The 19,318-nt window shown below is 45.4% G+C and overlaps 1 protein-coding gene across 1 annotated transcript in view; it reads right to left on the bottom strand.

Annotated features, from left to right (window-relative positions):
- LOC146007290 (killer cell lectin-like receptor subfamily F member 2) overlaps positions 1–19,318 on the bottom strand; it is a 238,243-nt gene that overhangs the window by 179,790 nt on the left and 39,135 nt on the right. The window lies entirely within an intron of this gene.

Raw genomic sequence — 19,318 nt, 5'->3', positions numbered from 1 at the left:
GCATGTGGAATCATTTCATAATCGATCAAGCTGCGAATTCGCAGCCCAGTAAAGGGGAATGAATCGGGCCCAATGTGTGACCCCCTTTCCATTATGCCACCATGTACCACCTGTTTAAGTACTTTTGGGTTATGTTTTGTTTGTTTCGTAACAATGTCCTATTTTAAAAAATAAATAAATAAAAAAATACCCTCAAATGTTACATTCCCCACCCGACCTCTCCGCTCTGCACAAGATCTGCATCTCTCATCCACACTTATTAATCGCTCCTTTCACAATTGCAGGACTTTTGTCAGGCAGCACCCACCTTATGGAATGCCCTTCCACACACACTAAGGGCCTTATTCTGGTTGGAGCGGCCGGGCCGTACGCGTACGTCCCGGGGTTTTTCATGATCTGCGCATGTGCAGATACGCTAATGCGCCGGCGCGAACACTCCACAACGCTTACGGCCGGTGTCTCAACGTGCGAAAAAACCTGTACGCGAGTGTACGGGTAATGGGGCGGCATAGGGGCGTGTTGATGGGAGCGGCCGAAATAATGAGGGAAAATGGGCGTAAATATGGGCGTACACGGGGGTGTGCACCAGAAATGAGCGGTGCTACTACCGCACGATCGACTAAGGCACCGTTCATTTCGGACACCAAACAGGCGGCCGCCAACCGCCAGCTCAAACCACCCCTACAGATACCGCATTCCAGCGTGCGCCTGAGTTGGCTAATTAACGCTGATTACTACTCAAACACATACACCTGAATGTAATAAGCAATGCTGCAGTCTATTAAGTCCAAACCATGATTTCACTACCTGCAAGCCACACACACAGCACGCAAACACATTGGAAGCTTATGTTTCTATACTTCTCCACAATTAAAGGTTTGTTTAATTTAAGGTAAGAATCTTTTTATACGCTAAGGTAGGTATTTGCTAAACAGACACATTCACTACGTGCTTTCATCGACTTTACGCAGTAGCACACTCAATCTACACAAGTCGACATGTGTCAACGTGTTCACTCTAATACTAACATAGGTTTTGTATTTAGGATACAATAACATAAACCACATCTAACACCTACAAAGGATGTTTCAGCAATGTTTGAAGCCCATGACCACTATTTTCCACACAATCTTTGTATAGTACCCAAAATAATGACCTGTACCACTATCTCATCTGCTATGATTTGGATTTGACTACACTCTGGATGTAAGATGCCACCAATCACATTATTGCACTCTCATCTCTCTAACAAAGGATTCCTACATCTGCTTATGACACTGTCAAATCATATATATTTAAACAGTTATGCATGTTTGTTCACAAGCTAATTTATCATGTTTGGCCCATTCACACATCTTTTTTTAGGGAGGACACATATGCATTCCTACACAAATGTACCTTTTCACCCTTGTTTGTCTGCCTCACCCACTCCATGAGGAAAGCATTGTTCTGGACCTGCTTTTACCTACTACTGTAGGAGCTACCTCACCTGCACACAAACTGCTTTCTCACCTATTAAGTTGCTCTGCACATGTGCTGACACAAACTAATTAGCAGGGAAAAGTTGGATAGGAACATGGGAATGGCCATGGAGAGGGTTACACATGGGAAACTTCGACCACACTTCAACAAATGTTCAAAAATACCCTGGTCAGTAAGTACACATAAATCTAGTATTTGTTTCACACAAGAAATGACACATACCACAATTTAGATTTAATTAGTAAAATAAATGTATTTGCTGTTCAGCATCACAGCTTGACACTTTAATGTGAGAAATCAAATAAACAAATAAAATAGACACACAAAAAATAAAACAGCCAGAACAAGAGGTTGCATATCTCCAAACATGTGTTGCCCTGCAAATGCAATGGTGAAAGAAATGGGGACACCAGAATACGTACTGCAACAACCAGGGTGAATACTAAGCAAGATACACACCACCAAAAAAAAATATCCTGCATTTGTAGAGGTCAAAATACGAACTTTCATGCCCATGGCACGCAAATGGATCGATGGCCAACTCAGGAAGCGGATGTCCAGTGCAATTTAAACCTTTGGCCTCCAACCACAGAGGAAGTGAACCAGGTCTCATTTGGGCCCTTTTTTGCCCCTTTTAGATGGGGCCTTGGGGACAGGGGCCTTTGGCTCAGCTGGCTTTCGGCGTCTTCCCCTAGTCGACACAGGAGGGTCAGCCGAGGTGGAAGGTTGGGGAGCAGTTTGGGGTGGGGCAGCAGATGGGGGATTGTCCCTTAGGGACCTGGCGGTGGACAGCTGCTCCGCAAGAAGTTCATTCTGGCGGCTGAGGTGTTGGCCAATGCTTAGCATGCCAGCCGCCAGAGTTTCATTAATGCGGTTCAAGGCCTCAACCTGCAGCTGGTTTGTGGCCTTCCACTCCGCCAGAAAATCCGCCACCTGCTGCTGACGGATCGCAGCATCCACCCCTTGCTGCTCGATCCTGTCCAGCGTCAGCAACAGGCTCTCATTCCATGTCTCCTGTGGCTGGGGCTGGGGGCGACGTCTTGGTGGAGGCTGGACCACTTGCTCCACCTGTGGCTCTGCAGAGGAAGATGCTGCCGGTACATCCTGGCTTTCTGCTTCTGCTAGGATAAGATTGAAAACAATGTCACCATCACATACGCAATAAAAAATATCTTTCTAAATACAATGCATTACTGTGACTTACCATCAAAAGCAACATCAAAGACCTCCGCCGGGAGCTCACTGTCCATATTGGAGATCCCCCTGATCTCCCCCATATCGATCACGTCACAGGAGTCCAGCTCCAGGGGGGTATACTCCAAATGGTCAGGCATAGGACCTCTCCCGGTGGACATGCTGTGGTTGTACCGGTCAGTCATCTTCCTCTTCAGTGCACTTTTGAAGTCAGTCCACCTACAAGTTTAAAAATACAAATATCACCATGAGATATGTGCACCACTGTGCTACGTGTAGGGTTACCACCTAGTCCCTTTAATTCCGGACACATGTTACTTACACAGGTTCTGTGGCAGTTTAAAATTAGGTGAAGTGGAGTCTTGAAGTCAGCCAGCCACAGAACCTGTGTAATTAATATGTGTCCGGAATTAAAGGGACTATGTGGTACCCCTAGCTACGTGACATTTCCTAGTGTGGGTGATCTTATGTTTTTTTGCCATATGTGTCCCACACACACATTCATGTCTCAATTAGGAGGCATTTCAGTGTCTCATCTCATTCATTAGGCCACTAAATGCACATACATACATCACTATGCAGAAATGACATCATCCATGGCCAAATTAGGCACCTCCACCTGGTGTGAAACTACACATTCCACCATAGCTTGACAATGTGGTTATTATGGAGTAATTTAACTATGGAATGGCATACTGGGATGTGTAGTTTCTCACCAGCTACATGTGCACAGTTTGCTCATTCTTGTTTCAGTAGCATCATATGGAACATGTTACAACAACTCTTTCAAAAACACACTTTCTCTTGTCCCATCACATACTTCACATGAGCAGAACTGTGCCCATAACCTCACATCACACCAATGGTGCATGTTTCATATATCAATGTGGGTTTTTAGACATGGTTGTGTTCACATGTGACATTGAAGTGTAGCACTATCTACAAACACACCTTTCTATTAGTCTCAAAACATACATGTAACATATGTACACACATATGACATTATCAGGGGGACAAAGACCAGGGCAATTTTTCAGCAGTCTCCAGCAGGAACTGAGGCCCTTATTCTAGTTCACTCTTTCTGCCCAAATATTTCTTTGATGGACAAAACCATGTGCACTGCAGGTGAGGCAGGTGTAAAACCCCACCCAAATCTGATTATCTCTGCACAAGTAACACCTGCCTCACCTGCAGTGCACATGGTTTTGTCCATCTAAGAAATATTTGGCCAGAAAGAGTGAACTAGAATAAGGGCCTCAGTTCCTGCTGGAGACTGCTGAAAAATTGCCCTGACAAACACACTAACCTTTTCTTCACCGCGTCCCAAGTTCTGACCACTGGTGACACCTGGTTCACTTCCTCTGTGATCTTGTCCCAAAGGTTTCTCCTTGCACTGGCACCCGGCTTCCTGGTTGCCAATTCAATCCATTCGCGTGCCCTGGGCACTAGAATTCGCATTTCGGCCTCTACAAATGCAGGGTTTCTCTTTCTGGTGGTGGTATCCTGCTCAGTCCTCACCCTAGATGTTGCAGCCTGTTTTCTGGTGGCCCCATTTCTCTCACCATGCACCTGCTGGGTCACACCTGTTTGGAGAGATGCAACCTCTTGTTCTGGCTGGTTGCTTGGCCCTTGTGGAGCTGGTGGAGGTTCACCAGGGCCTGTTACTGAGGAGCCCGCTTGATCTTGCAGGCTACTCCTCTCTTGGGCCCTCCTTCTCCGCTCCTGTTCCCTCTTGTTCAGTGCATCAAGCAGGGATTGTGCTGTAGCTCTCTGCAGAGCGTCCTCAGCTGCGGAATCGTCTGAGTCAGACATGTTTGCAGCAATTGTGGGCTGCATCTGACTGAATATTTATATGTTAATCTCCCGCCATGAACAAGGGGGCGTATATTTTTTCCCGCAAGGTAGATGCAAATTTACGCCGATATTTCCCGCCGATAATTCCCGCTTAAATTACGCAGGTCTCAACGCACCTGATCAATCACCTGTATATGCATATACACAGGTTGTGGAGCATTGTGGGCTACATCGTGAAATGTGTGCACCTGTCATTCCAATGATGAGTGTTGTCAGCTGGTATCTGTTGGAGTTCGTGTATGCCTTGTGAGTCACATTTCAAAACATCACGTTACAATGCTTTCCTTACATATGTAATGTGTATGAAATTGTCATACAGCAACATGTCGCATTGTGGCCCTTTAAGCAGCGTAGTTATGAGTAGAGGGTTGCGTGTATTAATTTCCGCACACTGTAAATACAGTACTCCTCTCCATGGATATCGGTGTATCGTGCCCCCTTTAAGCAGCGTAGTTATAAGTAGAGGGTTGCGTGTATTATTTTCCGCACACTGTAAATACAGTACTCCTCTCCATGGATATCGGTGTATCGTGCCCCCTTTAAGCAGCGTAGTTATAAGTAGAGGGTTGCGTGTATTAATTTCCGCACACTGTAAATACAGTACTTCTCTCTTCATTGAATGCATGCTGTTGGTTGTGGTGTGTGTATATCGGAACGGTCCGCGTAAGTTTCTATTCGCATCCAGTTTGTTAATGTAAGAAGGATTAATAAAGTTAATACCAAACAAACAATTTTTTACACCAATCAGCAAGCACCAAAAGTGATATATGTACCTGCAATTAATAACTGCGCCATTGCCACCATGACTTCAACCAGGGCTAGGGCGTTTTCTACCCAGGAGCTATTGGCCTTGGTTGAGGTCATGGACCGCCGCCTGGGGCCCAGGGGCCCTTATGTGGCAAATAGTGAAAAGCGGCAGGCATACAATGCTGCCCGCCGGCTAATTTTCGCCAGGACCGGCATGGATAGGAGCCTGGGTCAACTGGAGCGGCGCTGGTCGGACCTGCGCCGGCGGCAGCCAGTGTTGCTCTGCACACTTCGCCGCCATATTGCCCGATGTAAGTTTTTATTTACTAGTATGCCTGCGTTATTTTGCAAATGTTTTCTGTACTTTTTATAAATATGTCCCTGAGTATGTGGGTCTATATGGGGTGTATATGGGGTGTATAGGGGGTGTATAGGGGGTGTATAGGGGGTGTATATGGGGTGTATAGGGGGTGTATAGGGGGTGTATAGGGGGTGTATATGGGTGTATATGGGTGTGTATGGGTGTATATGGGTGTATATGGGGGGTATATGGGTGTATATGGGTGTATATGGGGGGTATATGGGTGTATATGGGTGTATATGGGTGTATATGGGTGTATATGGGTGTATATGGGTGTATATGGGGGGTATATGGGTGTATATGGGTGTATATGGGGGTATATGGGTGTATATGGGTGTATATGGGTGTATATGGGTGTATATGGGGGGTATATGGGTGTATATGGGTGTATAGGTGGTGTATAGGGGGGGGGTTTAAGTAGTTGATCAGTTTTTGGGTGTAGGATATCAAATAGTTTGCATGATAAATGTCTGAAATATCACAGCAATGATAATTTTGAAGGTTATGAGCATGACTAATGTGAATTTTTCTTTCCCCCTTTTTTATGAAACCCAATCTTCGATTTCTATGCCATCAACATGAACATTTCAGCACGGGCAAGGGCACGCATGGAAGCCCGGGAGCAGGCAGCCCGGGACCAGGCAGCCCAGGAGCAGCCGGAAGAGGAGGAGGAGGAAGAGGAGGAGGAGGAAGAGGAAGAGGAAGAGGAGGAGGAGGAAGAGGAGGAGGAGGAGGAGGAGGAGGAGAAGAAAGAGGAGGAGGAAGAGGAGGAGGAGGAAGAAGAGGAGGAGGAAGAAGAGGAGGAGGAAGAAGAGTAGACACTGGGTGCAGTTTGGACCCACACAATTTCCCCATCCCCTTCCCCCTCCACAACACCCACCCCCTCCACAACCCCCACCCCCTCCACAACCCCCACCCTCTCCACAACCCCCACCCCCTCCACAACCCCCTCCCCAACCCACACCCCCTCCCCCTCCCCAACACTGGAGACACTGGGTGCAGTTTGGACCCACACAATTTCCCCATCCCCTTCCCCCTCCACAACCCCCACCCCCTCCACAACCCCCTCCCCAACCCCCCCCCCCTCCCCACCCCATTTCCTACCCCCCTACACCTCTCCACCACCCACCCCCAAACCTCTCCACTCCCCACTCACACCCACTACCTCGGTCCAAACTCCAGGACCATCCCCCTTGCTCCTGACCCCCCCAACCACTGCAAGCCAACCAGCGGCGACCAGGATGGCTCAAGTAGCCGTAAGTAAATAATGTGTCTAATGTTGACCTACACATTTCTACACATAAACAATCACAACAACCACATATGTGTATCCAACATCAACATTAGTTGCAACATATCACTGCAGGCCGACCATGAGGTGTGTCCTGTCCTTTTTCAGGAACAAGGCTCCCCTTGGTGGTTTTTTTGAGTGTGGCCATGCCTCACCCCTTGAATAATTGACATAACAGTAAATCCAATGAGATATCCGACATTAGTGGTGTGGTAGTTATGTGGCTCCAGGTGTTGGGTAACTCCAGTTCCCAGCATGATGTGCAACACAGGGCCGGATTATAATGGAGGCGCAAGGGGTCAGTGCCCCTGGGCCCCCCTCTAGCTAGGGGCCCCCTGTGGTTGTCATGTATTTTTTAAAAATAAAATGTTTAAGTTATGTTTTTTTTTTTTAGCTAAATGTTTTGTGCATGGGTGGGGTAGTGCTGCAGCTTCACCTATCTGCCAATGTGACAATGATTTATGGTGCTGAGCATCGGGAGCCAAGGCACACTGATTGCACAAGTGTGCAGTGCATTTCTGGGAGTTGACTAAGTCCCATGACACTTTGCACCAGAGGACAGAGGCTGAGAAGTTTGTGCTGAGCTCTGATTGGTGGAGCTCATTACATGCTCCTCAGGTCCATGGAGAACAGCAGCAGCAGCTTAGTCATAGGAGGGTTTTTAATCAGAGGCAGCACTAGGACTGTGAGGTCTCCTCCAGAGTAAGGGGTAGAGGGACAAACACAGGCTTTTCATGTGGTGTGTGTATATATATATATATATATATATATATATATATATATCCCCTGCAGGTAACCATTGACCAAGTTTATTCTGCCTTTACTCTGTGTTTTGACAGTATAATATTCGCCCATGCAGTGTGCGGCCAGTAATGACAAGTGCAAGGGGGCCCCCCGCTCTAAAGTACCCCGGGCCCCCCAAAGGCTTAATCTGCCACTGGTGCAACTTAAATGTAGAGATTGTTTTGGTAATAGTGTGTGAGGCCATGCGGATGCATGCTTTACAAACATAGCTGTAGGCCTATAATTTGTACAGCAATGTCCTAAATTTAAAATACTAAGGAGTGCTTAAGCCACAACAATGTCATAACCCTTAAATAGCACAGGCTAATTGTGAGGTTAGAGGACAGTCCCCCAAAACCAAAGTACCAATTGGGATACAGCATACATTCATTGATGAAGGAGTAATTGAATTAATGTTATTTACTATGTACAGTATGTGTGTGTTAACATATTATTTTTTAGTACTGTGTTTACAGCAGACCCATCTTCAATGTAGTTTACAAATGTATGTGGCCTTCACACATAACTCTGAACTTTTTATTATGTACAAATACAACAAACATTTGTGTATGTTATATATTAATTTTTTTTTTTTATCCCTTCACTACAGACACTGAACAGCACCAGGAGGAGGTCGCCAGAATCATGAGGGAAATGTTCCTGACCCTCCTCTATTTATTTATTCTTTTTGGGCAACTGGAGGCCCTCATTTAATTTATTTTTATCCCCCCCCCCTTATTATGTTTGTTACAAATAAAAGTTTCGATTCTGTTATAAATTGCCTGTGTTTTTACTAATAAATATGTTAGAGGGCTTGTAAGGGTAGGTACATACAGATGTGTACTGTACGTTATACTTGTAATTTGAGGTGAGGGGTAATGATTGATGTGTGAATGTGTGTGCTTTTGAGTAAAATAACACATAGTGAAAATGCATGCATGTTTAATGTTGTTAGATTAAAACATCACACATAACATCAGGGTAGGTATACATGTTACACATTGTGGACAAAGTAATTATGGACATAATTTAGTACATATACAGAAACACCAACATAACTTGATGTAAAAGTAACAGCAATATGGGGACACATAGATAGTGATTAAAATGCCACATTAGAACATAACAAATATACATGTAATGAGGGTTCAATGCAGTTTTATTAGGTCTTTATTAAATTAGACAATTGAGTTAATAGAAAACAATAATTGAATAACAAATAGATTAATTAATCAATTGTCAGATTAGTAGTTGAGAGGCAAGATTTGCAGGTCCAGATATGTGAAGGGTATGCCAGCGTGCACGGACGTACGCTCACTCTCACGAGCGGTGACATAAGCTGAGTTTTCCATTGAAAACAATAGGGACCCGTCCGTGCAAGCTGGCGTACGCTCAGATCTCCGCAAGAAGTCGTTGGGAAGACGGACGAGAGACGTCCGTAAACGGCGCCGTACGCTCAGTTGTACGCCAGTTGTCGGAGTGTAAGGGCTGGGCCGTCCACGTACGTTGCCGTACGCTCATCTGTACGCCACTCCCCTTCTACGGTATTTCTGCCCGTACGTAAGCGGCTGATTTGTGGGTGGACCTAACCCTAACGGCCGCGTACGGCTAGCGTGCGGTAATGGCGAACGTACGCACGTTTGGCCGCTCCGATCAGAATAATGCCCTAAGACTCTCCACTAGCCTCCAAACTTTCCAGCGTTCCCTGAAAACTCACCTCTTCAGGCAGCTTATCATATACCGGAACCCCCACACAACCTCCCGTAGCATTCAGATCTAATTGCATCCCATCAGGACTGTCTTGGTGACTGGTGGGCCTGCCATGCTATGGAATTCTATCCGTATGTATCCCTCCTACTATCCCTATAGACTGTAAGCTTGCGAGCAGGGCCCTCCTACCTCTATGTCGGTTTGTATCTACCCAGTTTGTTGAATCACTGTTGTTTCCAATTGTAAAGCGCAACGGAATTTGCTGAGCCAGTCCCTCTTTTCCAGTTATACTGTGTGTCACATGGCACAGTTACCATGGCAATAGTTTGTAAATCCTATCCTAAGTACCAACAAACTAATTATCTTTTGAAAGAAAAATGTTGATTTGGAAAAGGACGATGCATCAAAGGGTTGACTTTTTTGTATCAGTGTCGACACCTGCACACGTGGATCCCAAAATAGTGTACCGTGTAGCCACGCAAGGCTCACGTCACTCGTCATGCTTCAGACCACAGTTACCATTCCCAATGGCATCCAAGTGGAAGGAAAAGCATAAAAAAGTCAAAATAAATCAGGAGAAAATTATAAAAATGCATGACAGCTATTGTCATGTCGACCTTTTGCTTGTGTCGGCCATTGTCAATATTGACTGTTGACCTAGACATTGGACCTAATTCAGACCTGGTTACAAGACTGTGAATTAGCAGGCCGGGCGATTATTGTTAGACTGCGCATCTGTACCGTCTGTAGTGCGCATGCGCGAGGCCATCCTCCTGCTCCATTTTTAATCACTGGCCATTCACAAGTAGATTGAGAGGAAGCCGGCCGTTTACTGGGAGTGTCAGGGAAAGCACAGGCGCACCCAGGCGTTTTCAGGGAAGTCATGTGACGTCAGCTCCGGTCCCGATTCGCCTGATTCTATCACAGCCGCGTGTAAGTCCTGGGCTATGCACACAGGAAGATCATTAGATCGTCAGCGGCTTGTGCATGGATTTGCAGCTACTGTATACGCCGGCCTGCAATATTTTCTCAAGCTGTGCTAAGCAATTCGCAGGTTTGTGTGGGTGGGACAGCAGAACCCTGCACAGAACATTGCGATCTGTGCAGGGTTCTGGCTAATTCGCCTAACAGACCCAGGTCTGAAATAAGTGCGATAATTAGGCACCTAAAAAATGCGATGTGCAAATGCACATTGCATTAAATAAGCGACTTGTATAGTTTTCTATACGAAAACATCTGGATGCGATAAAAATGCGAATTTATCTCGCATTTTTATTCAGCATACCTTGACGCACATAATATGCGATTTCAGTCCCTTAGCACATCCCATTAAATTAACGATTTAATGGGAAAATGCGATATCGCCATTTTGTGGTCTAATTACGATAAAAAAACGATAATCGCACAGCATAGAATGTCACCCGTAGTGTGACATAGAGGTGCATATCCCTGCGTCACCCCACCATCTCTTTCCCTGCATCACCCCGCTATTTCTGTGCATGTGTCACCCCACCGTCTCTGTCCATACGTCCCCCCACCATGTGGCATAATGTGAATTTTGGATCAATCCGGGTGGCATAATGTGATTTTTTTGCTCAATCCGTGAGGCATAAAGGGAATTTTGGCTCTTTCAGTGTGTCATAATGTGAATTTTGGTTCAATCCGGGATGTATGATGTTAATTTCAGCTTATTCCAGGTGGCATGAGGTGAATTTTGGCTCAATCCGGGTGGCATGATGTGAATTTTGCCTCAATCCATGTTGCATAACGTGAATTTTGGCTCAATTTATGCAGCATAACGTGAATTTTGTCTCTCAGTTTTTTGTATAACATGAATTTTGGCTCAATCCGGGTGGTATAATTAGAATTTTGGCTAATTTTTATGCTCGTTCTGTGTTGGGAATTTTGGCTCTTTTCGCATGTCATGTTTAAGGGGCAAGTGTAAGGGGGTCTACTACTGTTTTGCATAATGTGTATAAGGGGCATATGGTGGGATATCACTCTGGGAGGGTGGTGTAAACCTGATCGTAGGACTCTGCAAATTAGCCTCCCAGCACTCAGGTCTGAATTAGACCCATTTTCTGCGAGCCATCCAAATACCAATGCATCTAGTGTAAACTTAGGCCCTTATTCTGGTTCACTCTTAGAGGCAAATTCCTTCTCAAATGGACAAAACCATGTGCACAGCAGGTGGGGCAGATGTAACATGTGCAGATAGAATTAGATTTGGGTGAGGTTTTCTTCAAAGTGAGATCTATATTGCAGTGTTAAAATAAAGCAGTCAGTATTTTCCCTGCACAGAAACAAAATAACTCACCCAAATCTAATTCTCTCTGCACATGTTACATCTGCCCCCCTGCTGTGCACATGGTTTTGTCCATTTGAGAAGGAATTTGCCTCTAAGAGTGAACCAGAATAAGGCCCTATGTCCTTGCCTTACAGGGGCGGATCCAGGATAAAATGACAGGGGGGGCACCATGATAAAAAAGGGTTTGGGTGGGGGAGGGGCGGTGTTAGTGGTGCCAGTGTACATGCTAAGAGAGCGGTAGAAGATGGTGGGAATGGAATTAAAAATAGGCCCTGGCATTTAAAGTACGCAGGCCCACCATGGCGACAAAAGTGAAGGATGTAGTTGTGCGCGTGCCAAAGGCGCGCTCCGGAAAAGGGTGTGTGGCCACTCAACAGGGGGCGTGTCAACACCATATACAACTTCTACACATTATGCAACAAAATACTAGACCCCATTATACTTGCCCCTTACACATGATGCCAAATGGAATGAGCCAAAATTGACATACAATAATGCCACATGGATTGAGTCAATTTAAATAATGCCACTTGGATTGTGTCAAAATTCACATAATGCCAAATGGATTGTGTCAAAATTCACATAATGCACACGGATTGAGCCAAATGCATAAAATGCCATATGGATTGAGCCAAAATTCACATAATGCCACCAGGATTGAGCCAAAATTCACATAATGCCACACAGATTAGGAAAAAATTCACATAATGCCACACGGATTGAACCAAAATTCCCATAATGCCACATGGATTGAGCCAAAATTCACATAATGCCACACAGATTGAGACAAAATTCACATAATGCCACATGGATTGAGCCAGAATTCACATAATGCCACACAGATTAAGCCAAAATTCACAATACACATAAACAGGGACATTGTCCACCAAAGGCTCACATTAAACATTTACACCATAATGTCCATTACACGTTAAGTTACACGCCATTATGTCCATTATGTGTTATGCCAAACACCATAATGCCTATTAAAAATTATGCTACATAAGTGCTGCTTCTCTACATGCTCATTGCCAAGGGTTCCATGCTCATTGCCAGAGGTTCCATGCTCATTGCCAGAGGTTCCATGCTCATTGCCATGTGGGAATACATGCTCGTGGTAAATGGGGGACAGCCGCCGCCAGGCAGAAGTGATAGCCACTGACAGTGGCAGAGCCTGGCTGTATTCAGAGCACTGCAGGTCCCGGCTATTTGAAATAATACCCCTTTCACACCAGAAAATGCATTCCCAGGTTGGCCCCTTTTACACCAGCCTAGTCCCTGCATTTTCTGGTGTGAGGGGGAGAGAAAACAACCCCTCCCCCCTTTAACCAGTTATCTCATTTAACCGGCTATATCTTCGGAACCAACTGACCCATTTACATGAGACAAGTATTATATTGAAGAACTTTTGAGTGGGCTTTGAATGATTTTGGTCCAGTGAAACTGGAACGTTTGGTTCCAGAGTAATCTGCCCTCAAAGAACATGAACAGCCATGAAATTACATTTCAAAAATAATAAAATCGGTTTACACCCAATATCTCTGGAACCGATTGACTGATTTGGACCAGCCTGGTATCATATTGAAGGCCCAGCGATTTGGAATTGAATGAAATCAACCACAAGCTTCTGTGATGCCAGGGCGGGAACTGGCAGCTGTCGGAACCGGGTGGGGGTCGGAATTGACGGGTAACATATCCTATGGGGAAAAAACGTTACAGGTTTGCCAGGCGATATCTCCGGTTCCCGGGGGGCTAGAGACACGGGGCTGGGCTCGTTGGAAAGCCCTGGTCCTCAGCTACAAAATAAATGCCAAAGGGGCACGTGCCCGGGTGCCCCCCCCCCCTGAATCCGCCACTGTTGCCTTATATTATAATCTTTCAGACGGTTTTCAGGAAAAGGTAAACCCCCGCTCAGAGACCAAGGACCTTATTCAGGTCGCAACGGGGTCCGATGTTGTGTCACACACAGGACAGCGTGCGGGGGGGGGGGGGGGGGGGAGGGGTGTTTTGGGTGGCGGGTGGCTCCATTAGCATATGGGAATGCCCAGCATTTTCATGCTAATGAGGCCATGGTACGGGTGCGGGGGACAGGCAGCTGACATCACCGGATCTCAGCTGCCCGCTCACTTCCTTCAGAACGTGCACGCATATGTAACGATGACTCAGAGCAACCTTACATATGCGTGCACGTTCCACATCATTCGATGGTCAGCGACCATCAATAGATGCGGGCGTTCCCCCCTGGCCTGTGAATGGATGTTACTGTGTAACATCCATCTGCATGCCCTGCGAGCGAGTCGCACTTGCGAATGAGTGGCGGCAGCCAACCATTCGCGAGGCGGGTTTTGGTTGACTCGCAAGGATGCAAATTCGCATCTGAGCGCATCAACCAGAATAACCCCCCAAGGATGTTCCATGATCTTCATAACTGTGATTATTAGATGTAAACTACAAACATTATTAAAATTTGCCGGATTTGCGTTGAGCTCTTCTCTGGGCAAATAACTACATTGCATTCTGCTATATAGGGCCTTATTCTGATTGGCTCGCAAGGCTGCAAAATTCACAGCCTTGTGAGTCCATCAGACGCCGTCCACCGCCCACAGTGCCGCCCCCCCTCTTATGCAGTACCCCCCGCATGGCTGCGAATGGATGATTTACATAATTACGGTGGTAGTCACGGCCTCATTAGCCTAAGAACTCCCAGCATTCTCATGGGAATGCCCATGGAACGCTGGGAGTTCCCATATGCTTGGCATATAGGGTGCGTGCATGGAGGACCGAATCAATCTGAATAAGGTCCAGAATGTAAAAGGGTACGTATACAACATGAGTCTTACCTGGCCTCTCCATGTTATTAGCTGGCAGGGTAATGTCCAAGTTCCTCTGGTACAGTAACTATATAGAGTACACACTGCCTGGTGTATGAGGGTTATATGACAGCACAGCCTGCGCTCTCTTCCTGTGTGGTTTACCCAGACTACAGGAACATTGCACGTGCTCACAAACATTCAGAGAACCGGCCCAGTGGTCAGAGGTGATAGATGTATCAGTGTATTAGCTGCAGGAAACCAACCTCTGATGTGTAATCTGTAATAGGGTTTGGTGGGCATAATGGCCCTTATTCTTGTTCACTCTGACAAAATCCTTAGATGGATAAAACCATGTGCACTGCAGGTGGGACAGATGTTACTTAGATGAGAATTAGATTAGATTAGGCGGTACATATTTTGTATTATTAGACAAACTGTACACTGTGAATACTGTTTTTCTCTTTCTGAAACCCCTGTTGTCCGCTAGGGACTAAATACATTGTTTGGAGACTCTATCTCCTTATTTCTTGAGTTATACTTGAGTCTTGGCTTTTATTAACATTTAGCGACAAAGGTGTAATACGGACATTATCCTTTAAAGGTGTACTCAAATTGGGAACTAAGTACTGCGAAAGGATACTGTTTTATAAGTATTGGTATAGCGTGTATCATACATGGACAAGGTTCGCTACGCTGTTACCCTTTGTTCGCACGTAGCTAGGGATAAAGGGTTAGTGGTTTACGGACAAAGTACGTAAACGTCGCACTTCACTTGTTATCCATCTGGTCATATTTATATTGTGTAACACTGTAGGGGAATTTAGATGCCTTTTCCTGGGGTAGAAGGCAGCCACCAGCAGCTGAGTAATCACACCAGTCCAGTCTTTGTGGTACAACTGGCCGCAATCAGATTTATTTCAGCAGAAAACAAAAATAAAAATAAAAAGAAAATACCTTGCCTGTCCGGCACTAACTATACACAGGATGCTCCTAACTGTCACTAAAGAAAACTACAAAGTTTCCCAGTCAACACTGGGGACTCACTTGTAAAAGGCAGGTTTGCTTCTCACACAGAGACTCTGCAATCTCCCAGGCAATCCCCTCACACTCTCACTCTGGCAGCCTTTTTACAGCTTGCTTGCTGATTAGCCCTCTGTGAGGCAAAACACCTGTTTCTAAAAGGTGTATGACAAAAACCTGGGACAAATATACCTGCCCTGAAACACTACTCCAGTGTTCTTGTCACATATCCCCCTCCCCTGTTTCGACCTAGGGGCCGGAACACTTGTAGCCCCAAACAGAAGGTGCGGGACAATGCATCTGCATTGGCCAACTGTGAACCTGGTCTATGTTCGACCTTAAACTTGAAATCCTGTAATGTTAGAAACCATCTGGTTACCCGAGCATTCTGACCTCTGTTTACATGCATCCATTTTAAAGGGGCGTGATCTGTCACTAGCCTGAACTGTCTTCCCAAGAGGTAATACCTCAAGGTATCTAATGCCCATTTAATGGCCAAAGCCTCCTTTTCCACAATGACATACCTTTTTTCATGCTCATTGAGTTTCCTACTCAAATAGATGATAGGGTGTTCATCCCCATCTCTGGTTTGGGACAACACAGCCCCTATCCCTACCTCTGAGGCATCTGTCTGTACAACAAATTATTTTGAAAAATCTGGCGTTATCAGTACAGTTTGTGAACACAAAGCCACTTTTAACGCTTGGAACACTATTTCTGCATCAGGGTTCCATTTCACCGTATTTGACTGCTTCCCCTTGGTAAGGTCTGACAACGGCACTGCTGTGGCTGCAAAATTAGGAATAAATCGTCTGTAATACCCAGTTATTCCCAAAAAAGCCCTTACTTGTTTTTTATTCACTGGCCGAGGCCAGATATGAACAGCATCGATTTTATTTAATTGGGGCTTAATCAGACCTCTACCAATGGTGAAGCCCAATTACTTAACCTCCTCCATTGAAAGGCAGCACTTCTTTGGGTTAGCAATAAACCCTGCTTCTCTGATTGAGTCCAGTACTGCTTGTACTTTAACCAAATGGGACCCCCAGTTCGTACTGTGAATTACCACATCATCCAAATATGCAGCTTCATATTTTCTATGGGGCCTCAAAATTTTATCCATCGTCCGTTGAAAGGTTGCTGGAGCCCCATGCAACCCAAAAGGTAACATCTTATACTGAAACAGCCCCTCTGGAACCGAAAAGGCTGTTTTTTCTTTTGCGCTATCAGTTAGGGGTATCTGCCAGTAACCTTTAGTCAGGTTCAATGTGGTGAGAAACCTGGCTGTTCCCAGCCTTTCTATAAGCTCATCCACACGGGGCATGGGGTATGCGTCAAATTTGGACACCTCATTTAATATACGAAAATCATTACAAAAGCGTATGCTACCATCTGGCTTCGGGATGAGAACTATAGGACTGGACCACTCACTGTTGGATTCCTCTATGACTCCTAGTTCTAACATGTTGTTTTTAACTTCTTTAGAGACAACTTCTCTCTGAGCTTCAGGAATCCTATATGGCTTTAAATGAACCCTGACTCCTGGTTCAGTGACAATGTCATGTTTTATGGTCGTTTGGCCAGGCAGCTCTGAAAATATCTCCCTGTTTCGGTTGAGAAATTCTTTAACCTGATTGTTCTGATCAGCTGACAATGTCTCTGACACCTTCACCGTGGGAAGCAACTGAGGTGAAGACGCCAAAGAGCAAGGCTCCGCTGACAGAGACAACCTATCTTTCCAGGGTTTGATTAAGTTAACATGGTAGATTTGTTCAGGTTTTCTCTTACCTGGTTGGTATACTTTATAATTGACCTCATTCACTTTTTCCAAAATCTCAAATGGTCCCTGCCATTTAGCTAGGAACTTGCTTTCCACAGTGGGCACCAACACAAGAACTCTATCCCCCGGAGCAAATTCCCGTATCTTGGCACTCCGGTTATATACCCTCTGTTGAGCACTTTGGGCTTGTTCCATGTGCTCTCTGACAATAGGTACCACAGTTGCAATCCTATCCTGCATTTGTGATACATGTTCAATAACGCTTTTATAAGGGGTGGGTTGTCCTTCTCACGTCTCCTTAGCAATGTCCAACAGCCCTCTGGGGTGTCTACCATACAACAAATCAAATGGAGAAAACCCAGTAGAGGACTGCGGAACTTCTCTGATGGCCATCAACAAGTAGGGCAACAAACAATCCCAGTTTTTCCCATCTTTGTCAACAACCTTTTTTAACATACTTTTTAACGTTTTAGTAAATCTTTCCACCAACCCATCAGTTTAGGGATGGTAGATAGACGTCCTGAGGTGGGTGACCATAAACAATTTGCACAATTCTTTTATGACCCTTGACATAAATGGAGTACCTTGGTCAGTCAAAATTTCTTTTGGTATTCCCACTCTACCGAAAACCTGCACCAGTTCCCTAGCTATCGCTTTGGTTGTGATAGTGCGTAAAGGGACAGCCTCAGGATATCGAGTGGCGTAGTCCATTATTACCAAAATATACTGATGGCCCCGAGCGGATTTTAACAAGGGCCCCACGAGATCCATGGCTATTCTGTCAAATGGGACCTCTATAATAGGCATGGGAACTAGTGGGCTCCTGAAATGAGGTCTAGGGGCATGATACTGGCATTCAGGACAAGAAGAGCAATATTCAGACACTTCTTTATACACCCCTGGCCAAAATAACCTTTGTAAAACTCTTTCAGTGGACTTTTCTGCCCCTAAATGTCCTGCTGTAACATGACTATGGGCTAAATCTAGTACCGTTCTCCTATAAGTTTGGGGAACTACCAGCTGATCCACCACTTCCTCACCCTTTTTGACAACGTGGTACAAAAGCTCATTACAAATAGCCATGTGGGGATAAGAAATCTTGGCACCAGGTACCACGGGTTCCCCATTAACAACCTTAACATTTTCTCAATAAAGTAGGGTCCTTTAACTGTTCAGACATAAACAAATCCTTCTTTACCTCCAGATCGGGCACTACTACCTCTCCGTTTCCAGCAAGAGGGTCCTCACTGGACTCTCCATCTGTCCCCTCCCCAGCCAAACTATCAAAAGGTAAAGGGTCAGAAGGTTCAAAGGACCCACATACAGCCACAAAATCATTGGCATTAACTACTGGCTCTTCACTTCTCCCATCTGTGGCTAAACGGGATTCCCACAGCTTCCAAAAATGAGGAAAATCCCTCCCTATTATGGCCTCATGCACCAGAGAGGGAACCAGTCCTACTTTCACAATTGCTGACCCACAACAAGTTTCTATATGTACTTCAGCAGTGGCATAATGTTGGGTATCCCCATGTATACAAGTAACCCCAATAGGTATTTGCTGGACCTTTTAGGGATTCACTAATCCAGCTTTCACAAGGGTAACCAAACTTCCTGAGTCCAGCAAAGCCTCTACCCGGTTACCCTCTAAGAACACATCACACATTTGTCTTTCGAGTTTAGGAGAAGGCACCACAGTAAATCTAATCTAGCAAAGAAAGACATTCTGCGATTTTCAAAGGCAGCATCACATTGCATGGGTTCCTGCGTAACTGGGCAATTAGCAATAATATGACCTGGCATACCACACCTGAAACATTTAATCACACGATTATCAACCCGTTTGGGCAGCATAGACCTTTGTAGTCCCATTGGCCTGTCTCCAGGGCCACTGTTTACAGTCTCTCCAGCCTTGCGCTCTCTTAACCGCCCAGCAACATTTTCCCATGGAACAGTCTTACCAGTCTTCACTGAA

This window comes from Crinia signifera, chromosome 6, assembly GCF_055691185.1.
Source record: "Crinia signifera chromosome 6, ASM5569118v1, whole genome shotgun sequence".
In the NCBI taxonomy this organism is placed as follows: Eukaryota; Metazoa; Chordata; class Amphibia; order Anura; family Myobatrachidae; genus Crinia; species Crinia signifera.
The sequence above is the reverse complement of the archived record's forward strand: the minus strand, read 5'-3'. Positions and strand labels throughout refer to the sequence as shown.